At 44.2% G+C, this 27,467-nt stretch overlaps 1 long non-coding RNA gene across 1 annotated transcript; it reads left to right on the top strand.

Moving 5' to 3' along the window:
- Window positions 1–16,555: 16,555 nt before the first annotated feature.
- LOC138417671 (uncharacterized) lies at window positions 16,556–24,672 on the top strand. The gene is made up of 3 exons (XR_011248250.1): window positions 16,556–16,643; window positions 22,212–22,293; window positions 23,346–24,672. It is a non-coding gene; the product is annotated as an uncharacterized lncRNA (long non-coding RNA).
- Window positions 24,673–27,467: the final 2,795 nt, after the last annotated feature.

The raw sequence follows: 27,467 nt of genomic DNA on the forward strand, positions 1-27,467 counted from the left end.
AGTAGCTAATTTTTATAGCCTCAAGACAGAATGGTGGCATTAGGTGATTGGTTAAGACTTCCCTGGTGGCTCAGACAGTAAAGCGTCTGTCTACAATGCGGGAGACCCGGGTTTGAGCCCTGGGTTAGGAAGATCCCCTGGAGAAGGAAATGGCAATCCACTCTGGTACTATCGCCTAATCCCATGGACAGAGAAGCCTGGTAGGCTACAGTCTGTGGGGTCACAAAGAGTCGGACACAACTGAGCAACTACAACTACACTTCACACTTCAAGACAGAATGGTGGCATTAGGTGATTGGTTAGGATGCTATAGGGTGAGTATTTTTACCTAATATGGGGTCAGGAAACTGGTTGGTTTAGATCTGAAGGCTCATGGGAAGAGTTGCTATGAGGCTTGGTCAGTTTCAGTGATTGTCCTGTGACCTTGGTTCAGGGCTCCATACCTGTGACCTTGGTGTAAGGCTCCACAGTTAACATTACACGTAGAGTTTATTAGAGATGTTTTGGTCAGGTATGCACAAAGTAAGTGGATATCTTACTTGACCGAGTAAAGTAAGTGGATACTTTACTCGGTCAAGTAAGGTGGGTTCTTTATACACTAGCACCACCTGAGAAGCCCACTTAACTATATGGCCTGTCTTAATCAAACACTAACAAGTCTGTCAGTACCAAGTGTTGACGAGAATGAAGAGCACTGAGACTTCTCAGGCTTTGCTGGTAGGGGAGGAGTAAATTGGTGTGACAAGTTTGGACAGCCATTTGGCAATAAATTGCAAAATTAAATGTGTGCATGCCCTTTCACTCACCAGTTCCATTCCCAAAACTATTACTGGCAGAAATTCACACATGTGCAGAAGAAGACATGTATAGTGCCATAGATTGCATTATTGTTTGTAAATGCAAAGTAGTAGAAGCAACCTGATGTCCGTCAATGGGATAATAAAATATAATGTACTCATGGAATGTAATTATATATACCATGGGTTATGAAAGAAGAGGTAAGAGAATCATAGACAATAAGTCTAGGAGGATCTCAGAAATCAAGTCCAAGTTATATTTTAGACATAATGAAATTGAGGCTCAGAGAGTGGTTGATTTGTCTAAAGTCACATAGCAAATTAACAGACAAGTCAGATTAAGCCTTAGGTTTTTCCAGCTCCCAACCTCATACTCATCCCTAGAGATAGAAAAGGAAATTAGTTAAAATCCCTGCCTGGGGAACTTACTTGGGGGCAATAAGCACAAACATGGGGAGGTAAGCACAACCGTGCCTTGGATGTAGTGACACTCTACCCAAAGGGACATCCAATGACAAGCTCATGGCTGGATTGCCCCATCACAGATTTCATGACACCTTCACCGCCTCTCTGACAGCATGCCAGGATTGCTCAGAGCCCTCTGCAGGCTCTGCCACTGGAGGGGGCTAGGGCAGAATGAAGACACTGGCTCCAGGCTCTTGCACTAAGATTCTCATCCTATCAGGAGCTGAATTCAGTTCCCACCATGGTGTACTCCTGTCCCTCCTCCAGCATTCCTACCTTCAACCACACCATCACCCCTTGCTGCTCCAGGCCTCCCCACCCCTTTCCCCTCTCACATCAGCCTCCATCTAAATCTGTCCTCTATAGCCTCTATACACAAGTAAGTTAGTAGGCACTGAGAGAGGGGATCAGAGGGCAGACAGACTGAAACTACAATCACAGACAACTAGCCAATCTGATCACACGGATCACAGCCTTGTCTAACTCAATGAAACTAAGCCATGCTGTGTGGGGCCACCTAAGAGGCTGGGTCATGGTGGAGAGGTCGGACAGAATGTGGTCCACTGGAGAAGGGCATGGCAAGCCACTTCAGTATTCTTGCCTTGAGAACCCCATGAACAGTGTGAAAAGGCAAAAAGATAGGATAACGAAAGAGGAACTCCCTGAGTTGGTAGGTGCCCAATATGCCACTGGAGATCAGTGGAGAAATAACTCCAGAAAGAATGAAGGGACAGAGCCAAAGCAAAAAAAAACCCAGTTGTGAATGGGACTGGTGATAGAAGCAAGGTCCAATGCTGTAAAGAGCAGTATTCCATAGGAACCTGGAATGTTAGGTCCATGAATCAAGGCAAATTGGAAGTGGTCAAACAAGAGATGGCAAGAGTGAACATCGACATTCTGGAATCAGTGAACTAAGATGGACTGGAATGGGTGAATTTAATTCAGATGACCATTATATCTACTACTGTGGGCAGAAATCCCTTAGAAGAAATGGAGTAGCCATCATGGTCAACAAAAGAATCCAAAATGCAGTACTTGGATGCAATCTCAAAAATGACAGAATGATCTCTGTTTGTTTCCAAGGCAAACCATTCAATATCACAGTAATCCAAGTCTGTGCCCCGACCATTAACACTGAAGAAGCTGAAGTTGAACAGTTCTATGAAGACCTACAAGACCATCTAGAACTAACACCCAAAAAAGATGTGCTTTTCATTATAGGGGACTGGAATGCAAAAATAGGATGTCAACACCTGGAGTAACAGGCAAATTTGGCCTTGGAGTACAAAATGAAGCAGGGCAAAGACTAATAGAGTTTTGCCAAGAGAACACACTGGTCATAGCAAACACCCTCTTCCAACAACACAAGGGAAGACTCTACACATGGACATCACTAGATGGTCAACACCAAAATCAGATTAATTATATTCTTTGCAGCCAAAGATGGAGAAGCTCTATAAGGTCAGCAAAAACAAGACCGGGAGCTGACTGTGGCTCGGATCATGAACTCCTTATTGCCAAATTCAGACTGAAGTTGAAGAAAGTAGGGAAAACCGCTAGACCATTCAGGTATGACCTAAATCAAATCCGTTATGACTATACAGTGGAAGTGAGAAATAGATTTAAGGGACTAGATCTGATAGAGTGGCTGATGAACTATGGATGGAGGTTTGTGACATTGTACAGGAGACAGGAATCAAGACCATCCCCAAGAAAAAGAAATGCAAAAAAGCAAAATGGTTGTCTGAGGAAGCCTTACAAATAGCTGTGAAAAGAAGGGAAGTGAAAAGCAAAGGAAAAAAGGAAAGATATAAGCATCTGAATGGAGAGTTCCAAAGAATAGCAAGGAGAGATAAGAAAGCCTTCCTCAGTGGTCAATGCAAAGAAATAGAGGAAAACAACAGAATAGGAAAAACTAGAGATCTCTTCAAGAAACTTAGAGATACCAAAGGGAACATTTCATGCAAAGATGGGCTCAATAAAGGACAGAAATGGTAGGGACCTAACAGAAGCAGAAGATATTAAGAAGAGGTGGCAAGAATACACAGAACTGTACAAAAGAGATCTTCACAACCCAGATAATCACGATGGTGTGATCACTCACCAAGAGCCAGATATCCTGGAATGAGAAGTCAAGTGGGCCTTAGGAAGCATCACACGAACAAAGCTAGTGGAGGTGATGGAATTCCAGTTGAGCTATTTCAAATCCTGAAAGATGATGCTGTAAAAGTGCTACACTCAATATGCCAGCAAATTTGGAAAACTCAGCAGTGGCCACAGGACTGGAAAAGGTCAGTTTTCATTCCAATCTCAAAGAAAGGCAATGCCAAAGAATGCTCAAACTACCACACAATTGCACTCATCTCACACACTAGTAAAGTAATGCTCAAAATTCTCCAACCAGGCTTCAGGAATACGTGAACCGTGAACTTTCAGATGTTCAGGCTGGTTTTAGAAAAGGCAGAGGAACCAGAGATCAAGTTGCCAACATCCGCTGGATCATGGAAAAAGCTAGAGAGTTCCAGAAAAACATCTATTTCTGCTTTATTAACTATGCCATAGCCTTTGACTGTGTGGATCACAACAAACTGTGGGAGCCTCTTGAGAAACCTGTATGCAGGTCAGGAAGCAACAATTAGAACAGGACATGGAACAACAGACTGGTTCCAAATAAGAAAAGGAATACATCAAGACTGTATGTTGTCACCTTGCTTATTTAACTTATATGCAGAGTACATCATGAGAAATGCTGGGCTGGAGGAAGCACAAGCTGGAATCAAGATTGCCAGGAGAAATATCAATAACTTCAGATATACAGATGACACCACCCTTATGGCAGAAAATGAAGAAGAACTAAAGAGCCTCTTGATGAAAGTGAAAGAGGAGAGTGAAAAAGTTGGCTTAAAGCTCGACATTCAGAAACTAAGATCATGGCATCCGGTCCCATCACTTCCTGGCAAAAATAGATGGAGACACAGTGGCTGACTTTATTTTTCTGGGCTCCAAAATCACTGCAGATGGTGATTGCAGCCATGAAATTAAAAGACGCTTACTCCTTGGAAGGAAAGTAATGACCAACCTAGACAGCATATTAAAAAGCAGAGACATTACTTTGTCAACAAACGTCCATCTAGTCAAGGCTATGGTTTTTCCAGTGGTCATGTATGGATGTGAGAGTTGGACTATAAAGAAAACTGAGCACCAAAGAATTGATGCTTTTGAACTATGGTGTTGGAGAAGACTCTTGAGAGTCCCTTGGACTGCAAGGAGATCCAACCAGTCTATCCTAAAGGAGATCAGTACTGGGTATTCATTGGAAGGACTGATGTTGAAGCTGAAACTCCAATACTTTGGCCACCTGATCCTAAGAGCTGACTCATTTGAAAAGACCCTGATGCTGGGAAAGATTGAGGGCAGGAGAAGAGGATGACAGCGGATGAGATGGCTGGATGGCCTTACCAACTTGATGGACATGGGTTTGGGTGGACTCCGGGAGTTGGTGATGAACAGGGAAGCCTGGCCTGCTGTGATTCATGGGGTCGTAAAGAGTCGGACACGACTGAGTGACTGAACTGAACTGAACTGAATAGCCTCTGAACCTCTATTTTTCATACAAAACACACGCCTTGACTTTTCCAGAATGTCCCCTCTCTTCAGGGACTTTGTACAAGGGTACGTAGGAGGCCCTGACTCAAAGTTGACTTCACTTGGTAGAAGCGTACATAGGGGAGATATTCTAATCCTCACAAAGACCTTTATAGTCTCCCTTCTTCAGAGAGGATACCGCTTCCATCAGGCTCTCTCAAGCACAGACCCCTAATATCCTAACAACCACATGTATCTCAGAACCTTCTTCATTCCCCAGGGCTCCCTCCTCATTGTTGCTTCTAATGATGGGTACTGATCATGCTTTTTAGCCACCCATCATCTGAACTCCTTTCCTCTATTTGGGGAAAATCCCCTGCCTCTGAAACAGAGCTCTGTTGCCACACTAGGAACTAGAAATGCCACCCCCTTGCCAGAGTGTAGCCATGTGACCTAGGCTCCACCCATGAGATACTCACAGGTCCACAAAGACTTTTTCGGGGCCATGTCTGGGTTGCTTGCTGTTGGCAATAGTATTGTCTTCATAGGGCCAATTCTACCCCCTGTCGTTGGGCACTGAGCCTAGAAAGGTAGTCTCCAAGCCTGGTTCTCTCTACCTGCAGAAGATTCTGTAGGTTTGATTTCAGAGAGATAGCAGTGAGCAGCACCTGGAAGTGAGATCGGGATCAAACCCCAACCATGGCAGTTAGAGTGCCAAATCTTAACCACTACACACTATGAGGGCCAGCAGTGAAAGTCTGGGCCCCAGTTGTTGTATGCTTTGAAAAAAAAACTTGACAAGGAGACAGAAGGTAGACAGGAAAGAAAAGTGATTATTAGAAAAGCAGAGCCCATGCCTAGAGACATGAGTGGGCGCAGAGAAAAAGTAGCACCTTTGGGAAGTTTAAATCATTTATAAGGGACAGTCTTCCAAATCTTTGCTTTCCTCTGGCCTATTGTCTTGATTTGCTTTTACCCCATTGCTGATTTGTCTCAGGGCCCTTCCATATGTGTGCACGCATCCTTTAGCCAAGATGGATTTCAGCACAAGACCCTTTGGGGGAGTTAACACAACTTATTATGGTCTGGTGTCCCCTTCCCCTTTTGACTCCCCAAGGAGCCTTTCTGCACATGTGCAATCAAGACCTCCCTGAGCACAAGGGTGAGAAATATGTGACCTCTTGATCTTTTACTCAAGCAGTGCTTAGCCCTTCTTTGATTCTGCCATTACTGTTATCTTAAAGTGTCCATAGGAGACAAAGCCCAGCTATTTTCCCTGTTGCTATTGTTATTTCTATCTTGAAGTATAAACAGGAGGCTGGCCGTAAATGTCTAACCTGGAGCCCATTTATCCCTTGCCTCAAGAAATATGAACAGAAGGCTGTTGTCAATGTCTGGCCTGGAGCCCCTCTATGTCCTGCCTCAAGTTATCCATGATCTTTTCATAAACAAGTTTTCTGCCAAATTAGCCAGAATACATTTTTGTATCTCACAGTCTGAATTATCCGGACTGATATTCTTCCTCTTCGTGTCAAAGCTCCAGATCTTTGGGAATTCATACTATTCAGTTACATTCCCCTCTACCCTCTACCTCTACAATTTTACTGCTATCTGTCAACCTCCTTTTCACTCACCAAAGACTTGGCCCCTGCCCCATGTCATTCCTCTTTTCCCCAAGTCCTGCCATCTCTTGAGTATCCCACCTCCATTTCGTAGCAACCACCTATTCTAATGGCCACACCCTGGACCTTATCCTACACCTGTTAGCCAGAAGTTTGGCTGCAAATAACCTAAAGCCCAAATAAAATGGGTTAACAAAAAGGGGGTGGGCTTCCCGCATGTCTCAGTGGTTAAAGAATCTGCCGGCAATGCAGGAGACGTGAGTTGGATCCCTGGGTGGGGAAGATCCGCTGGAGAAGGAAATGGCAACCCACTCCAGTATACTTGCCAGGAAAATCCCATGGACAGAGGAGCCTGGCAGGCTACAGTCCATGTGGGTCACACAGTGTTGGACACGACTGAGTGACTAAGCACGCAGGCACGCATGCAACAAAAAGGATTGCTGTTATTTATGGAACAAAAATCTGGAGACAAGGTGGCTCCAGGGTGCATTAATAAAGTTGGCAGCCCTGTGCTTCCATCAGGGACCCAGGTTCTTCCTCTCCCTCCGTTCTGCTGTCCTCTGGTCTTGGCTCTGTCATCAAACCAGCTCCTCACATCCTTACCAGATGACTATGCCCGGCTGTAGACCCATATATTACATCTAAGATAATGTTCAGAGGCAGAAGAAAGGGACCTTCTCTTCTTGCTATTGCTTTTGAAGATCAAAGGAAAACTTTCTTAGGTATGCACTCCCCCTCCTGTCCTCACACTTGGCAATGAATGTCCCCAGGGACCTGAATTTCATCACCTACTCACGCCTAAACTAAATGCTGGTGTGTCCGCAAGAATTAGATTTAGCTGCATGGATTAGAAAGGAAAAAATGCTGCTACTGCTAAGTCACTTCAGTCGTGTCTGACTCTGTGCGACCCCATAGATGGCAGCCCACCAGGCTCCCCCGTCCCTGGGATTCTCCAGGCAAGAACACTGGAGTGGGCTGCTATTGCCTTCTCCAATGCATGAAAGTGCAAAGTGAAAGTGAAGTTGCTCAGTCGTGTCCGACTCTTAGCGACCCCATGGACTGCAGCCTTCCAGGCTCCTCCGTCCATGGGATTCTCCAGGCAAGAGTGCTGGAGTGGGGTGCCATTGCCTTCTAAAAGGTAGCTAAATAAGACTTGGAGGTAAGCTGTCCAGGGTTGTTAGACTGTCCAGGGTTGAAGATTCTCAGTGTCATCAGAAACCCAAAAACTTAGTGGAGTTCCCTGGTGGCCTGGTGGTTAGGATTTCAGGCTTTTACCGCTGTGGCCCAGGTTCAGTTCTTGGTCAGGGAACTGAGATCCTACAAGCCATATGGTGCAATCACAAAAGAGAAAAGAAAAATAAAGAAACCCAGAAACTTATCTTCCTACTCCCCCATTCTCAGTATGGCTTTCATCATTAATTATTAAGGTCTTCTCATAGTCCAAGAGGACTGCATGAATTCCAGTCAGAAAATAGATTTTCTCTCTTTCTAGGCAGAAGGGGGAAAAAAGGTAGAAGAAAGGTATGATGTTCCACACCGCCTCAGTATCCTAGAAATCACCACAACGTCTCTCAGCATTCATCTCACTGGCTAGACTTAGTCAAATGGCCAGAGCCAGTTGTAAGGGATTCTGAAAAAATAGCATTTTATTTCACAAAACGAGGTGCCTGGCTAAAAATTTACTGCCACACCTTTCTAAGCCAAATTTCCTTTCCTTGGGTTCTGGGAAGCCAGGGGGAAAATGTATGATTTGAAATCAGAAAGATCTGGACTTGTACCATACCTCTGGCCAAGTCTATTGAACTATCTGAGCCTGTTTCTTCAATTGTAAAGTAGAGATAGTCAAAGCACTGCCAAAGCATACTCTTGCTGCTGCTGCTGCTGCTAAGTAGCTTCAGTCATGTCCGACTCTGCACAACCCCATAGATGCCAGCCCACTAGGCTCTGCCATCCCTGGGATTCTCCAGGCAAGAACACTGGAGTGGGTTGCCATTTCCTTCTCCAATGCTTGAAAGTGAAAGTGAAGTCGCTCAGTAAGTGTCCAACTCTTCGTGACCCCATGGACGGCAGCCTACCAGGCTCTTCTGTCCATGGGGTTTTCCAGGTAAGGGTACTGGAGTGGGTTGCCATTGCCTTCTCCAAAAGCATGCTCTTAGTTACAAGTAATAGAAAACCTGACCAATAGTAGGTTAGGGGATTTGTCTTATAGGAAGTCTCCAAACAGGGGTCTGCTTGTGTTGTTTCACTGGTTTGATCATGTCATTGCCAGTGTTTCTGTGAATCTCTTGGTCTGTATCTCATGTTGTGACCTCATGGAAGATGCTGTTCCACTGATGACATCGTGTCCATCATCTTGGCAGAAGAAGAAAGCAAATAAAGGAATGAAGGATGAACTTGATTCTTTTCTCAAGAAAGCCAACACGTTCCTGGAAGTCTCACCCAGAAGACATTCTCTTCTGTCTCATTGGACAGAATTACAGTTAATTCTTGAAAAACATGAGTTTTAATTGCACAGGCCCACTTATATGCAGATTTTTTTCAAAACATATGTGCTACAGTACCATGTGATCTGCTTGTTGATTGAAATGCAGGATCATAGTCCTAAAGAGGGTCGATTGTAAAGTTATATGGGGATTTTTGACTGCACAGAGTGTGGACGCCTCATTCCTGTGTTGTTTAGAGAGCACCCCCTGCGCCACCAACCCCGGCTTAGCTGAAAGGTTTCTAGACAGGAGGATGTTGATGAATTTACTCACTAAGCAACAGTGTCTACACACACATCAACCTCTCAGGGGCTATGCGTGTGTGTGTGCTCACTCAGCTGTGTCCAACTCATGGACTGTAGCCTGCCAGGTTCCTCTGTCAATGAAATTTTCCAGGCAAAAATACTGGAGTGGGTTGCCATTTCCTTCTCCAGGGGATCTTCCCTGCCCAGGGATCGAACCCGCATCTCTTGTCTCTCTTGCATTGGCAGGCATGTTCTTTACCAGCTGAGCCTCCAGGGCACAACCCTCAGAGGTGATATAAAGATTCAAAGAGCATAGTGCTACCAAAATAGCTAAAATTTAAAAGACTAACAGTATCAAGTGTTGACAGTGATGTGGAGCAACTAGAACTCTCATACACTGCTGATAGGAGAATAAATGGTTACAATCCCTTTGGAAAACTATTTGGCAATACACACTAAAGTTAAGCGTATACCTCCTTTATGATTCAGCAGCACTCCTAGATTTTTATACCTAAGAAGAATGAATACAGATGTCTACCCAAAGACATGTTCATGCATGTTCACAGCAGCCTCCTCTACTGAAAACAAGCCAAATACCCATCAGCAGCAGAAGAGATGAACTGTGAAATATTCATACAATGGAACATTACATAAAAAGAGAGAAGGAGAAAGAAGAGAGAAAGAAACTACAAAGACACACAACACGACTTGCCCAGAGTTGTGTTGCAAAGGCAAGATTCAAAGCCAGGTGCAGTGACTCCAAATCCTGCGCTTCATGGAGGAAATAGGGTGTCCAGTAGGGGTATGTATGTGTGTGTGTGTGTGTATGTGTGAGTCACTCAGTCACATCTGACTCTTTGTGATCCCATGGACCATAGCCCACAAGCCTCTTCCGTCCTTGGAGTTCTCCAGGCAAGAATACTGGAGTGGGTTGCCATGTCCTTCTCCAGGGGATTTTCCCAACCCAGGGATTGAAGCTGGGCCTCCCACATTGCAGGCAAGTCCTTTACCATCTGAGCCACCAGGGAAGCTCTGTCCAATTGTTGGGAGTGTTGCTTGGAAATATTTATTTATTTGGCTGCACTGAGTCTTAGTTGTGGTACCTGGGCCCTTCAGTCTTCATTGTGGCATGGGAGATCTTTAGTTATGACATGTGGGGTCTAGTTCCCTGATCAGGGATCAAACCTGGGCCCCCTGCATTGGGAGCTCTGAGTCTTAGTCACTGGACTACCAGGGAAGTCCTGGAAAGTTCTGTTTGAAGGGGATTTGGCAGTGTTACTATTAAAAATATGATGGCCTTTGACTCAGCTGGTCATCATGACAAACCACCATAGGAAACATATTCATATGGACATAAAGAGGCATGAGCAAGGATGTTCATTTCACATTATATTGTATGGAACAGGGAAAAATTGGAAGCATCCCAAATATCCACCAATAGTGCAATGAATTAAACTGTTCTGTTTAGGATGGCACTGAGAAATCAGGTGTTTAAATGTTTAATATGTGGATTCAGTTCAAATTAGGCTTCTTCCTTCTCTCACTTAAGATATTTATCCTCTCCAGGCGCCACTTTCTTCACTTTTTCTCAATATTTTTTAATTGAAGTATAGTTGATTTACAATGTTGTATTAATTTCTGCTGTAGAGCAAACTGATTTAGCTATTCATACATATACATTAGAAAAATATTCTTTTCCATTATGGTTTATCATGGTATATTGAACATAGTTCCCTGTGCTATATAGTAGGCCTTCCCAGATGGCACTACCTGTCTGCCAATGCAGGAGACTTAAGAGATGTGGGTTTGATCCCTGGGTCAGAAGATCCCCTGGGGCAGGGCATGGCAACCCACTCCAGTATTTTTGCCTGGAGAATCCCATGGACAGAAGAGTCTGGCGGGCTACAGTCCAGGGTTGCAAAGAGTCGGACATGACTGAGGTGACTTAGCCCACACACATGTGCTGTATAGTAGGACCTTGTTGTTTCTTCATCTTTAGAATGGAAAGAATGCGAGTGATTACAGTCTGTAGGGCTGAAATGAGATACACTTGTGAAGCATGGAGAATCGGGCCTGGTATCTTGTAGTTATTTGAGTGTATTTTCACTATTTTACTCCCTGAAATACTGGGCAGCAGTTAAAAAGAACTAATAAATCTACATATATTTGTATAGAAAGGAAATCTCTAAATCATAATGTGAAGTAGGAAAAGTTAATTACAGAACAACATAACCTCCTTGGAACACAAAATGATACATTTCTGTGTGTTTATGCTGCAAGTATACATAGAAACAAGATCTGGCAGGATATGCACTGTATTTCTGACAGTGTTACTTCTAGGACAAAGGAAAATTTTTGCTTTTTTATCCATGGGTTTGTTGCCAGCCAAAATCTTGGCTTCCTCTGCCCACTGAAGCCAAATAAAAAAATACAAGTTTGAAGGAAATAGAAAGGTGGCTTTAATTCTCAGCCAGCAGAGAGGGGAACATAGTAGGCTCATGCCTTGAGAACTGGGCCCCAGTCTGTGAGGACTGTAGGCACTTACAGAAGATGAGGGCTTGCAGTCAGGAGTCAGTGATGAGGAACAAAGGTGTTAGGATCTTGATTTCTTTCTCTTGCGTTGTTTCAAAGACAGTCATAGGCTGGCGGTGTGCTCAGTCGCTTCAGTCTTCGCCAACTCTGTGCAACCCTATGGACTGTAGCCTGCCAGGCTCCTCTGTCTATGGGTTTTCCAGGCAAGAATACTGGAGTGGGTTGCCATGCCCTCCTCCAGGGGATCTTCCTCACCTAGGGATGGAACCCGTGTCTCTTATGTCTCCTCCATTGGCAGGTGGGTTCTTTACCATAACACCACTTGGGAAGCCCTAGGCAGGAGTCAGTAAGCCAATAATTGAGTCTGGTAGTTCAGTGGTTCTGTGGCCTTCCTTCTGATATATTAAAAAAAAAACAAACAAACAAGAAGCTATAATGTATTGTAGGGGTAAACACCAGATACTGGATGTATTTAGCATAGAGTCAAAGGAAAATGGTCTTCCCCAGTGGCTCACGTGGTAAAGAATCTGCCTTTAATTCAGGAGATCCAGGTTTGATCCCCGGCTCAGGAAGATCCCCTGGAGAAGGGCATGGCAACCCACTCCAGTAGCCTTGCCTGGAGAATTCCTTGGACAGAGGAGCCTGGTGGGCTATAGTCCATGGGGTCGCAAAGAGTGGACATGACCCAAGCAACTAACACTTTCACTTTCTTTCAAAGAAAAATAAGTGCGAAGTGTAGCTCCTGCAGAGTTAGGGGGTAGAAAAGCAAACTTAGTTACAGACGTGCACAGTTAGGAGCAGCGAAACATTAAGAATAGTGCCTCTTTAAGATAAGTTAGCCATGCAGTTCAGTTCAGTCGCTCAGTCGTGTCCGACTCTTTGCGACCCCATGAATCGCAGCACACCAGGCCTCCCTGTCCATCACCAACTCCCGGAGTTCACTCAGACTCACGTCCATTGAGTCTGTGATGCCATCCAGCCATCTCATCCTCTGTTGTCCCCTTCTCCACCTGCCCCCAATCCCTCCCAGCATCAGAGTCTTTTCCAATGAGTCAACTCTTCGCATGAGGTGGCCAAAGTACTGGAGTTTCAGCTTTAGCATCATTCCTTCCAAAGAAATCCCAGGGTTGATCTCCTTCAGAATGGACTGGTTGGATCTCCTTGCAGTCCAAGGAACTCTCAAGAGTCTTCTCCAACACCACAGTTCAAAAGCATCAATTCTTCGGCGCTCAGCCTTCTTCACAGTCCAACTCTCACATCCATACATGACCACAGGAAAAACCATAGCCTTGACTAGATGGACCTTAGTCGGCAAAGTAATATCTCTGCTTTTGAATATGCTATCTAGGCTGGTCATAACTTTTCTTCCAAGGAGTAAGCATCTTTTAATTTCATGGCTGCAGTCACCATCTGCAGTGATTTTGGAGCCCCCCAAAATAAAGTCTGACACTGTTTCCACTGTTTCCCCATCTATTTCCCATGAAGTGATGGGACCGGATGCCATGATCTTCGTTTTCTGAATGTTGAGCTTTAAGCCAACTTTTTCGCTCTCCTCCTTCACTTTCATCAAGGGGCTTTTGAGTTCCTCTTCACTTTCTGCCATAAGGATGGTGTCATCTGCATATCTGAGGTTATTGATGTTAGCCATTACTCATGGAATTAAATTTCTTTTCAGTCTTCTGTGCCCTTTCATTGTGCTAAATAACCTCTCTGTCTTAGTCAGAAGTTGGGGACAGCCTCCCGCTCACAATTCCCTCAGGGTCTCAAGCAGAGAAAAAGCTTTAAAAAGTTTGAAGGATTGGTTGGAAACGGGTTAAGGCAAAGAGTGCAGGGTAAGGACAAACTTGTGGGTGGTGAAAAGGAGTGAGCCTCAAAAGTGGAGGTGGGGGTAGGTGTGAGGATGGGGGAAAGGGAGGGGTAGTAGTAGGACCCAGACTCTAAGAACAGGGCCTAATTATATTTCACCAAATTTAAGACACATCATTATAGTATGTGCCATTATTTTATGTATCACTGCCTAATTTTTTTAAATGCTACAATTAGTTTATGATTTATCAACTGTTCTAGATATTTAAAGATATTAAAAGGCAAACAAGTATGCAATGTAAAATCATTAAAATAGAGGTTCCTAAAGCCCTGAATGATTATAACGCCATTACCCCAATTTTTAAAATATCCCACCAAACTACAAAATAAGTGTCAGAGGGTTTTCCCAGTAACAATTACTTTGAAGTGTTTTTGGGGGAAATAGTAAATGTCAAATTCTTTCCCTAGACCATATCTCATCTCCTTTGTTCCCCTGCATAGACTGAGTCAGCCTGTTGGGTGACCCCGGCCTGTCCTGGGGGAGGGGGAAAAGTCACACAACTGAGTCCTTTGAGCTTCTCCACTGCCCTGAGGGCAGCAGCAGCTGGAAAGGGGCCCGGCTTTATGGGGGAACAATGGTGCCAGCCAGCTGCGGGTGAAGCTGGGCTGAGCAGGCTGGCCTGGCTTGGCCTGGGTCCAGAAAAGTGACCCTTGCACCTGAGAGGTCCATTCCACTTGGGCAAAGTTCGGAGAGATCAAGAGAGAGTGGACAGGGAATTCCCGCAACATTCCTGGCAACAGCTCTCAGCATGAAACCCAAGAAACTCTGAGTCAGAGGACCTCAGGGCCTACGCTGAATCGCCCACAGTACGCAGATAAGGGGGAAAAGGCTTCAGAGGGGCTAGAAATTGCCCTGAGGTCACACAGTAAGTCCGAGCAGAATCCAGGCTCCCTCTGATTCATCAGTTCCACTATCAAGTGATGATTTATGCAATCTTTTATAAACATGCCCAGGTCATGCTGCTTTGACAAAGTATATCTGTCTGACACATCATATTAAGCATCTGACCTACCCAATCACTGAGATGAATAGGATTTGAGGTATGAATACCTTCAGGACAGGGGAGATTTGTTGAGCACCTGCCTGGGTCCACTCCTTCAAACCAATGTTTACTGTGACTTAGTAACTGCCTTAGTTCAAAGCCCACCTCTATCACTTCCCATGTGCATGATCTTGGGTGAATTACTTTCTCACTGTGGTAAACAGTCTCCAACATGACCTTCCATTAATTTTACTTCTGGGTATTCATACCCCTGTATAGCTAGTCTCTTCCCACAGTGATTAGGGCTGACCTGTGTAATCGCTCTGATATTGCAGAAATGACAGTGACTTCCGAGGTTAAGTCAGAAGAGATGTTCCAGTTTCCACTTTGCTCTCTTGAGTCAGTTGCTCTGAGGGAGTCAGCTGCCATATTGTAAGGATGCTCAAGCAACCCAATGGAGAGATCCACATGGCAAGTAACTGAGACACCTTGGCAACTATGGACTAATTGGCCAGCCATGTGCATGGACCACCTTGGAGTGGCTGGTTGATCTTGGCTGAAATCTCAAGAGGTGTTCTAGGCCAGAATCATCCAGCTTTAAAATTCCTGCTCTTACATTCCTGACCCACAGAAATGTGTGAGATAATACATGTTTATTGTACCTCATGCGAAGAGTTGACTCATTGGAAAAGACTCTGATGCTGGGAGGGATTGGGGGCAGGAGGAGAAGGGGGCGACAGAGGATGTGATGGCTGGATGGCATCACGGACTCGATGGACGTGAGTCTGAGTGAACTCCGGGAGATGGTGATGGACAGGGAGGCCTGGCGTGCTGCGATTCATGGGGTCGCAGAGTCGGACACGACTGAGCAACTGAACTGAACTGAACTGAACTGATTGTAATTGTAAACGGTTAAGTTTGGGGGTAATTCGTTATGCAGCAATAGGTAAGGAATAGAGACCTTTTTTTGCCTCCTTTTTCTCATCTTTAAAATGGAGATGGGGATCATACCTGCTTCATAGACTCATAGGGAGGATTCAATGGAATGATGTGTGAGAAGGCTCTGACTCACAGCAAACACTAGCAGATGGGAGCCAGTATTGCTGTGCTATTTTATGGTCTTCATTATTAGAGAGCAGAGGCTAAGTACCACGTGAGGAAGGGCCAGGAGAGAGAGGAGAGAGACATAGAAGCAGCCAGTTTCTTCCTTATTTTCCAGGCAATTCAGCTCTGATTCTACACTGATATATCGTCTCCCAAGACAGAAGTCCCTCAGGGAACCTCTATCCCCTCTCCTTAGTGGTCATTTTGGGGACTATTTATTGCTCCTGGAGCATTCCCCTTGAAGATCTCAGTCTCTACCTACTCCCTTACCACCCTGAGATGCCACCATCACCACCTCTCCCCACCTCCACCCTGCCACAACCTCTGGAGCTTATTTCTTTCTTTTTAAACATGTTTAAAAAATTATTTAATTTATTTTTGGCTGCACTGGTTCTTCATTGCTATGCGTAGGCTCTCACTAGTTATGGTGAGTGGGGGCTGTTTTCTGGTTGTGGTATGCTGGCTTCTCATTGTGGGGGCTTCTGTCGTTGTAGAACACAGGCTCTAACATGTGGAGGCTTCAGTAGTTGCAGCGTGTGGGCTCAGTAGTTGTGGTTCATGGGCTTAGCGGCCCCTCAGCATGTCCCATCTTCGCTGACCAGGGATCGAACCTGTGTCCTCTGCATTGGCAGGTGGATTCTTAACCACTGGACCACCAGGCAAGTCCACTGGTGCTCATTTCTTCTTTATCTGCCAGGAAGCCCTATCAACAGACTTTGTGTCATCTCAGCACTTTCCAGGGATGGTCCCTTACCACTCCCCTGCCCCTTACCCCCAGCCCACGGATCCCCAGCTAAGGACTGTTTTGCACCTTTGTTTACCTTTGGGAACTGAGTTTAAATTTTAACTCTGCTGCTCATTTGCCTTTTGTCCAGCCACTCAACCTCTTGAGATCTGCCAGAGACAGTGAATTTCGTCTTAGGGTTGGTTGCGGGGAGAAATGAAGCCAGGCAACTCTGAGGTATGATGCTTTGTTAAATGGAAAATAAACTGTAAAGGGCCCCAGTCTCTCAGGTGCTGTCCAGCTCCAGGCTCGGTCCCCGTAAGTTTCTCCCTACAGCTGTGAGTTCAGTTGCTCAGTCGTGTCTGACTCTTTGCAACCCCTCTGTCCGTGGGATTTCCCAGGCAAGAATACTGGAATGGGTTATCATTTCCTCCTCCAGGGGATCTTTCTGATCCAAGGATCGAACCCGTGCCTCTTGTGTGTCCTGCATTGGCAGGCAGATTCTTTACTACTGAGCCACCTGGGAAGCCCAAGGACAGGGAAAAAAACACCCAAAAGGATTAGAAGTACCGGTATTCAGTGCTCATGAACAGCAGGAGTAAGCAGTGCCTCTTCCCATGAACCAGACTGGAAAGCCTCATGATTCATACAGCATTGGGTGGAGTACACAGTATGGGAGAGAAATTAGCCCTAGACTAAGCACTACTTTGGTCCTGCCTAATCTTTTTTTTTTCTTTTTAATTAATTAATTAATTAATTTGGCTGTTCCAGGTCTTAGTTGCAGCATGTGGGATCTAGCCACTTGATTTTAAAAGCAAGACCCCAAAGGATCAAACTTTAAATAATTTAACTGTATCCCAGAACAAAGTTCAAGAATACTTCATTATAAAAATATCCAACAGCCAATAGTTAACATTCACAAAATCTGGCAATCAATAGAAAAATGCACATTATTTCATATTAATAGAGAAAAAAAAAAAAAGAATTGAAACTGACCCAGAGCTGATCTTTGTAGTTGCTGTTGTTCAGTCGCTAAGTTGTGTCCTATTCTTTGTGACCCATGGACTATAGCCCTCGAGGCTCCTCTGTCCATGGGATTTCCCAGGAAAAAATACTGGAGTCAGGTGCCATTTCCTCCTCCAGGGGATCTTCCAGACCCAGGGATCAAACCCAAGTCCTCTGCATTGGTAGGCAGATTCTTTTACCACTACACCACCTGGGAAACCCTGTAAGTGATGCTAATGTTGATCAGTTGGTTAAAGTGGTGACGGTCTGCTCGATCTCTCTATTGGAAAAAGGATCTATTTCCCCTTTGCAGTTGGCAAATAATCTGTGGGGTCATACCTTGGGATGGTGGAAACATCCTGATGTACAAGAGCCTTTTACCTGATGGTCTTGTTACTGAACCAAACTGTGTCCACTCACCTGCCCGGCAGCAAAGCCAATCTACTGACGGTGGGTTGCAGTGATGGAAAGTACAGTGTTTACTGTAGGCACGAAGCAAGGAGAACCAGCAGCTCAAGTGCAAATGACCTGAACTCCCTGATGGCTTTCAGAGAAGGGTTTTTAAAGCCAACACTTAGAGTAAGGGTTGTAGCTTGTGGACTTTGATTGGTTGGTGGTGAGGCAACAGGAGGGTGTTTCAGGAATCTTAATCATCAGCTATTTTAATTTCAACCAGTCTGGCCTCTAGTGCTTGTGGTCAGCACATACTCACCATCCTCCACCTGGGTCGGGGGTGGGGGTGGTCTTAGTTTCTGAAGAACAGCTCAAAGATATGATTGTTACAATATTCCTTGAGGGGGTGTCTAGAACTCTGTTTTATTGCTGCATTCTTGTTATTACTTTTCCTGCTTAACTGCTTTTATTTGTTTCTGCATTCCCTTACTTCTTTAATTAGTAACTGCTTGGGTCTACTCTTTAGAACTTGGGGAGGCCAAGGAGACAAAAGCCTTTTCTCCATAAGTAAGAAATGAGGGACACAACGGGGATTTTGTACCCAGGAAGACCCCTCAGGGTCCTGCTTGGGTTTGTTTTTGTTTATTTGTTTATTTGGTCACACTGTGCAGCACGTGGGATCCTAGTTCCCCAGTTCAGTTCAGTTTAGTCACTCAGTCGTGACCCTACCCTTTGCCACCCCATGGACTGCAGCATGCCAGGCTTTCCTGTCCATCACCATCTAGTTCCCCAACCAGGGATCAAATCCACACCCCCTGCTCTGAGAGTGTGGAGTCCTAACCACTGGACTCCCAGGGAAGTCCCCTGCTTGGTGTTAATCCCCACTTTTCTTTGATACTCCTCAATCCTGAGGGGAATAGGAACAGGAAATGTAATAAAGGATAGAGAGGTTGATCATAAACTCAGTAAGGGAACTCAGTTGAAGGGGACTCAGTTTCAGTTTTAGCAGCCATTGATTATCTTTTGTCAGTCATTTCAACAAGGGTTGCAAAATGGTAATAAATTTTTTTTATTCTATCATTCTTTCTACATTTATTAGCATCACTCTTCTATAAGGAAGAATTTTCTTTTCTCCTGAGAATGAATTACAGTTTCTACTAAAAAGACAGGTTAAATGCTTAACTCTTTCCTTTTACTAACCAAAAATTAAATAGTCAATATAATAGCCATCCTCTACAGTGGCAAATGAGTTCTCAATCTCCCTTTCTGTTATTTTATAAACTCATAGATTTTTGTTTTTTCAATATTTATGATAAATTACATTCATTTTTTGTTAATACTCAAATTGTCCAAAATTTAGTCAGTGGCAGACTCTTGGAGTTGTTTTTTGTTTCTAATTAATCCTGAGTGCATTTGTATTTTTTGGCATAACAAGGTGTTCCAGGTACTGCTTATATTTTCCCTGTGCAAGCTCAAGAGTTAGCCATTTCTTCAAAGAGACCTGGTTGATTTTTAAAAATAAGATTTGGGCTCAGGTTATGCTCATCATTACTGACTTATTATTTAGTACTTCCAGGCCCTCCCTTTCACTGAGTAAATCTAGGGATGAATATATATGTAATCAAGAGGATACATTTTATTTCCAGCTCATAAGTGTTTTTTGTAAACTTCTCCGACTTTATATTCAGATCACTTTTTTCTTACATGAAAGATCTTGATTCTTAATAGTAATGTATTTACTTATTTTCTTTGTTTATATGATATAAGCAATAGTTCAAAAATTACTATAAGAATATAAATATTAATAATATAAATAAACAACAAGGTCTCACTATCTAGTGCAGGGAACCATTTATAGTCAATATCCTGTGGAAAATCATAATGGAAAAGAATATGAAAAAGAATGTATATATATATAACTGAATCACTGAATCACTTTGCTGTACAGCAGAAATTAACATTGTAAATCAGCTATACTTCAATTAAAAAAAAGAATGAAAAAGAAAACACCCTTCAGTTCCTATAGATTTGAACAAAGAACAGTAAGGATAAAAATACTAGATGACGTTTTGGTCCTCAAAATATATCCCTTTTGGACTTTCCTGGTGGTCCTGTAGTTAAGACTCTGCACTTCTGGTGCTGGAGGTCCAGGTTCGATCCTTAGTTAGGGAGCTAGATCCTGCATGCTGCGATAAGAATCCCCCCATGCTGTAACTAAGACCTGGCACAGCCAAATAAAATTTTTAAAATTTAAATCTAAGTAAAAAACAAAAAAGAATATATTTCCTTAAGTATGTTGTTGTTCAGTTGCCAAGTCATGTCTGACTCTTTGTGACTGCATGGACTGCAGCACACCAGGCTCCCCTGCCCTTCAGGATCTCTCAGAGTTGCTCAAAGTCATGTCCATTGAGTCTACAATGCTATCTAACCATCTCATCCTCTATGGCCCCCTTCTCCTTTTGGTTTCAATCTTTCCCAGTATCAGGGTCTTAAGAATCTAGACTTCCAGTATTCAAAGCTGACTCTATTGTTCTTGGACTTCCCCAAGGTCTCAAGTGGTGAACAATCTGCCTGAAATGCAGGAGACCTGGGTTCAATTCCTGGGTGGAGAATATCCTCTGGAGAAGGAAATGGCAACTCACTCCAATATTCTTGCCCGGAGAAGCCCCTGGACAGAGGAGCCTGGTGGGCCACAGTCCATGAGGTCGCAAAGAGTCCGGCACGACTGAGCAAGCACGCACTATTGTTCCTTAAATATTTTAAACTATGGGAATGGACTATATCACTTAGAAGGAGAAGAGAACAGGTCCCTGAAGACAGAAGCATTTAGATGTTGATAGAACAGTTGGCAGGGCTTCCAAGGGGGAGCTAATGGTAAAGAACCTGCCTGCCAGTGCAGGAGATGTAAGAGACACAGGTTCAATCCCTGGGTCGGGAAGATCCCCTGGAGGAGGGCATGGCCACCCACTCCAGTATTCTTGCCTGGAGAATCCCATGGACAGAGGAGCCTGGTGGGCTACAGTCCCTAGGGTCGTAAAGAGACAGACATGACTGAAGTGACTTAGCATAGCACAGAACAGTTGGCGGGAAACTTTGAGATATCATAGGGACTCAGAGATGAAAGTTTTTCATTATCAGTTGAGGGTCCACACTGTATTGACATCCCTTGAGAGCTCAAACATGATACAGACAGATAATACTAATGACAACACACAAGAAATGTATCAGATACTTTTCTGTATGCCAACATAAAATAATAGAAAATATGTATATTGGTTTCAGTCCCCAGTTCCTGGCGCAGAGGTCCTAAAACACCTACAATTTCCTAACTGATTAGAGCACTAGGAACATCTTTTTTTTTTTTTTTTTGTCTTATATTTGGTCTTTGACCATGGTTCCTGACATAGAGTTCCTAAATTCCTTGGAGTTCACCAAGTGATCAGAGCACTTTTGTCCTAATGAATCCACTTTTGGTGGATTCCTGGATAGCTTCAGGAGGAGGGGTGGTCACCAGAAGGATCAAACCAGGATTAGAAGCTTGGAACTTTCAGCACTGCTGTGTATCCTCAGGAAGGGAGGAGGGGTTGGAGATACAATTAATGACTGATCATCCTTAACTATGTGTTGAAGCCTCCATGTGTGCGTGAGTGCGTGCTTGGTTGCTTCAGTCGAGTTGGTGGCCTTGAAACGAGCAGTTTTAGTGGAAAGGTGGGCACAGTAGATTGAAGTATGAAAAAGAGTGAATTTGGGGACTTTCCTGGTGGCCTAATGGTTAGGATTCTGGGCTTTCACTGCAGTGGTCCAGGTTCAATTCCTGGCTGGGGCAAAAGCTGAGAGATGCAGCGGCCCCCCACCCTCCCCAAAATGTGAATTTAGGATGAGAAAGTAGAGATATCAGAGTAGAGTCAGTTCCTTGAAGAAGATTAGCTGCACAGAGGGGAACAAAGGATGGAAACACAGATGGGAAAGATATAGGGTCAAAGGAGAGCTGCTTGCTTATTTCAATTATAGTAAGTTCCAAAACATGTTCATATGCTGATAGAAAAAGTCAATAGGGAAGGAGAAACCAGTGATACAGGAGAGAGGGAAGAATTAAGAAGGTGAAAGGGATGGGACCCTGAGACCCAGAGTGCCTATGGAGGGAAAGGTTTTAGATAGGGTAAGAGATATTTGTACAGTACAGGTATCCCTCAGTACGGGAAAGTATGGGAGTTCTCTTGAGTTCCATTTCCTCAAAAAGCTTGAGACAGGCACTTTCCGGATGGTTGAGTGGCTAAGATTCCATGCTCCCAATTCAGGGAGCCCAGGTTCAATCCCTGATCTGGGAACTAGATCCCACATGCCACAAATGAGACCGAGCACAGCCAAATAAATAAACAAGAATAAATTTTTTTTTTTTTAAAAAAGGTTGAGACAACATTGCCAGCTGAAAGATGAGAGAAGCTTAAAGGAAAGAATGTATGAAAGAGTTGTCTGACAGAGTGAGCCGGTAAGGTTGAAACCCCACTGGGGTTTTATAAACTTGAATCTCAAGTAAAACAATCCTTGGAAATTTCCTGGTGGTCCAGTGGTTAAGAATTGGCGCTTTCACTGCTGTGGGCCCAGGTTCAATCCCTGGTCAGGGAACTAAGAGCCCAGAAGCCTCAAGGCCAAAATAATAATAAAATAAGGCTAAGGTGACTGGTTTTCTCCAGTTGTGTTCATCGTGGCTGCCAGAGACTGCAATAGATGATGGGGATGCGTTGGGAATTACCCCGGATGGGTGGGGCAAGGAGGCTATCACAGTGTTTGAGCAGGGAATCCAGGGGCACCAGGAGGCACATGGATGCAGAAGGGATGGGTGGACAGTGTGTCAGGGCTACTGGATTTGTGGTCTCAGGGAGGTCAAGGATGCAAGGGAGGAGGTGGTAAAGGGAAACTGAGGCTCAGCTTCAGTGTAGAGGTATGATCCGGGGAGACCAAGGTCTCTGAAAATGAGGCGATTGAAGAAGACTCTGTTGTTGAACTAATGATTCTAGAAGAACAACAGGAGAAGTGAGAAGACGGTCTTTCCACAGGGAAGTAAACAGAAGTCAGAGATGATGAGGAACATTCTGAAGGTCATACAGTGGTCTTGGCATTGAGGCTGGGATATGAAGCCAGATCTACCCAACCTCAGAGCCTGGATCAAACCATTATTCTAGAACTTCCCTGGTGGTTCAATGGTTAAGAATCCATCTGCCAAAGCAGGGGACATGGTTCAATCTCTGGTCGGGGAAGATCCCACTTGCCTGGGGGCAGCTAACCCCCTACGCCGCAGCTACTGAAGCCCACATGCCTTGGAGCCCAAGCTCCGAAAAGAGGAGCTACTACAATGAGAAGCCCGTTATCACAGCTAGAGAGTAGCCTCTGCTTGCCGCCACTAGAGAAAAGCTCCGCATGCAGCAACCAAGACCTAGCCCAGCCAAAACAAACAAGCAAACAAACGTTATTCAGTTGTTGAATCAGGGAGTTCAGCTTCTGGGCTGGGTCCCTGAGTTGCTTTTGTCTCTTCTCTTTTAGGCCCGGCCTCTAACAGGCCACCTCATGCCAACAACCAAATGGATTACCCCAGCCAACTGTCCCCATCATCTCTGAATCCTGCATTCTGCCCCCTGTTGTGGACTTCTCCTCACCTTTAGCTGGCTGTCTCCAGAGCTTTTTCTCCCCTGGTAGCTGAGTCTGGGCCCTAGATCTTGTTGTTCGTGGTATAAAATTCTGTCCCACGGCTATGCCTTCTTCTGACATGAACTGTAGGAGAAATGCCAGTGATGATGAAAAATAACAACACCTGTCCCTATTACCTGATCAAGTACCCACTCTATGCCAAGTCTGGCATAGATCCTCTCTCACATGGTCCTCATGACATCTCATTATTGCCCCCATTTTACAGATGAGAGCACTGACACTCAGAGGGATTACATCACTTGTCCAGACTACACAGCTGGGATGTTGCAGAGCTGGAGTCAATACTGGGTATTTCTGTGTCTTACAGGCCTTGCCCTTTGCAAATCATGAACATTAAGTTAAGATAATAGACATAACAGACTTGGTACCAATATAACACAGTCTTATTAAAATAACTTTTTCAAAATAATCCCATGTTTCCTGGCCTCCATCTGCCAAGGTAAGCTAGTATTCCCTGTCAAATCTCCTCTAAGAAGTCCTCAGAATCTCTGGGGGTGTCTTATCTGCATTCCAGAACTAGTCCTTCCAGTTGCCATGTAACCTTACCATTGCTAACCCTAATGGAGCAGGCTCTTAGAGTGTTCCTAGCGTCTGGACTAGCCCTTAACACGCACGATTTCATACACATGTCCACACACCCCTAAACAAACAAATGAACAAGCGTATATACATTTAAGTATATGTGTGTGTGTGTGTGTGTGTGCTATGCTCAGTTGCTCAGTCATGTCCGACTCTTTGCAACGCTATAGACTGTAGCCTGCTAGGTTCCTCTGCCCATGGGATTCTCCAGGCAAGAATACTGGAGTGGGTTGCCATGCCCTTCTCCAGGGGATCTTCCTGACCCAGGGATCGAACCTGGGTCTCTTGGACCTCCTGCATTGGCAGGGGGATTCTTGACCACTAGCACCGCCTGACATGTAAAATATTGCTGCTATTTCACACAGAGAGGCGCTGGGTAATAGCTGTTGGTAGCATTCAGAGCTCAGGGTTGGCAGAGAAAGCTGTAGTGTCTGTGTCCCACAACTCCAACCCTGGCATCTCTCCTCAGGGGAATTTTAGAGTTGCTCCGAACAGTACACAGTCCCCAGTGCCTGGTGCTCAGGCTCTCATGGAGATTCTCTGAGCTACCTGATGTACTTTAATAAATTTCTTTTCTACTCAAGCTGAGGAGAGTTTTGAGTTTTTTTAAAAATTAACTTTAATTGGAGGCTAATTACAATATTGTGGTGGTTTTTGCCATATATCGACATGAATCAGCCAGGGGTGCACATGTGTCCCCCCCATCCTGAACCTCCCTCCCACCTCCCTACCCACTCCATCCCTCTGGGTTGTCCTAGAGCACTGGCTTTGAGTGCCCTGCTTCATGCATGGAACTTGGATATGTAAAATAGATGTATTTTACATATAGTAATATACATGCTTCAATGCTATTCTCTCAAATCATCCCACCCTCGCCTTCTCCCACAGAGTCCAGAAGTCTGTTCTTTACATCTGTGTTTTCTTTTGCCATCTTGCATACAGGGTCGTCCTTATCGTCTTTCTAAATTCAATATGGATGTGTTAATATACTGTATCTTCGTTTTGTTTTGCGACTTAGAATCATGACTGATACACCCTTCAACAGCCCTATCAGGTGTTTGTGTCCCTTGTATTATTTTAAAATTATCTTTGAGTTGTTTAATTAGTTTTTAATTTTTTGAAGTTATATTTCTTTTTATTTATTCATTTATTGGCTATGCTGGGTCTTCGTTGCTGTGAGGGCTTTTCCCTAGTTGGATGCACGGGTTTCTCACTGCAGTGGCTTCGCTTATTGCGCAGCATGGGCTCTAGGGCGCTCAGGCTTCAGGAGCTGCGGCATGTGGGCTCAGTAGTTGTGGCACAGAGGCTTAGTTGCCACGAGGCATGTGGGATCTTCCCAGATCAGGGATCAAGCCCTCATCTCCTGCAATGGCAGGCAGATTCTTTACTACTGAGCCACCAGGGAAGCCCTAATTTATTTTTTAAAGTAATGATTTAGGCACTTGTGAATCTACCATCCCATATCAAACTGCAGAGCCTAGACAATAACCTGTATCTAACCCTATACCCTCCTTCCCACCCAACTGTTTTCCTGACCAGAGTAACCATCCTCTTAAATACTGTGTTCTTCTATTCCTCTGTCTATATTTTTACAAATATTTTTCTTTATTTATTTGGCTGCACCAGGTCTTTGTTGCAGCACGTGGGATCTTCTCTCTTTGTTCTGGCACATGACATCACATGCTTGCTGCGTGTGAGCTCTTAGTTGCCCCACATGGGAGCATGAGGGAGGCGCCCCTCCCAGCTAATTCTTGCTGCTCCAGAGTAACCAGTATTCTTACCTCTGTCACCTTATGTTTGTTTTACCTGTTATTAAACATTAAAAAGTACATTTTTTATGGTGTGTATTCTTTTTGTCTGATTTATTTTGCTCATTGTTGTTGTTTAGTCACTAAGCTGTGTCTGACTCTTTTGAGACCTGTGGACTTAGCCCACCAGGCTCCTCTGTCCATGGGATTCTCCAGGCAAGAATACTGGAGTAGGTTGCCTATTCCTTCTCCAGGGGATCTTCCTGACCCAGGGATCGAACCTGAGTCTCCTGCATTGGCAGGCAGATTCTCTACCTCTGACCCACCAGGGAAGCCCTCACTCATTATGTCTGTGCAATTCATCTATGCTTTTGCCTGTAGTAATGATTTGTTCTTTTTATTGCTATATGTATTCCATTGTATAAACACGGCATGATTTCTTTAATTCATTCTCCTACTGATAACATTTGAGTTGTTCCCTTATCTATGTATTGCTTTATTTCATCAATATATTTTCTAAAAGTATCATTTCCATGTTTACAATGAGGAAACAGAGGCTCAGAGAAGGTAAGTGACATGCCTGAGGTCACACAGCAAATAAACAGCAAAACCGAGATTGACTCCATATCCTAAGCTCTACACCTCAACTGCAAAGGAATGGGAGAAACGCTCTTCCTCTTTCTCTCTCTGGGACTAAAGGATGGCCTTGGGTGTCCATGAGGCCCAGGTGGCCTCACCATCCCCAGTGCCAGCAGGATTGTGATGCAGCCGGCTGACTGGGAACTCTGTGCTTGTGACAGGAGCCCATTCTGACCCCCTCAAGAAGCAGTCACAAATACTGGACAACTTTTGTGACTACTGTGCTGCAGTGTCTGGAAGGCTCAGGGATCAGGGCTCAGCCTCTGTCCCTCTCCAGCCCCAGGTGAGGCTGAGGGAGGTGTGGAGCCACGAGGTAGACAGGCCCTGGCTGGCCCCTGTGATAGATGGCCCTGGGCTGGCTCTGAGCCACACTTGTCCACATCCTACCTTAGTGGTTTGTCCTTGTCTGTATATGCTTTATGATGAGACTTATTCATATTTTTCTTTAAATAAATCAATCTACTTTTTAGTAATAATTTTAGTTAACTTCTTTAAAAATTTTTTTAAATTTCAAATAGCTAATATAGGTATCTGATACATTATTCAAAAAAATATGAAAATGTTTTCCGTCTACTTTTGTCCCCCAGCCACTCAATTCCTTTAAAAGACATCTAATCTCACTCTCTTCCTTTCTATAGTCCAGAGATGTTCTATGCATATACAAGCAAATAAATATGTAATCTGTTGTTATTTTCTACCGAATATTTAGACCTTATTCCCTAAATAAAATAAATTTGAGATGGTTTCATATCAGTACATATACTTTTTTTTTTTAAGACTGGCATAGTTTTCTAGTACCGTAATTTATTTTATCCCCTACTGATGGACTTGGTCCTTATTTCCAGTCTTTTTCTATTACAAACAATGTTATGATGAATCAATCACATGTTCACCTGCTATTTTGCTCACTGACTATTTATTGAAAGGATAACTCAGGAATGGAACTGCTGGAACAACTGGCATTAAAACAACTTCTTAAAAGGTGTAATTG

This window comes from Ovis canadensis, chromosome 13, assembly GCF_042477335.2.
Source record: "Ovis canadensis isolate MfBH-ARS-UI-01 breed Bighorn chromosome 13, ARS-UI_OviCan_v2, whole genome shotgun sequence".
Classification (NCBI taxonomy): domain Eukaryota; kingdom Metazoa; phylum Chordata; class Mammalia; order Artiodactyla; family Bovidae; genus Ovis; species Ovis canadensis.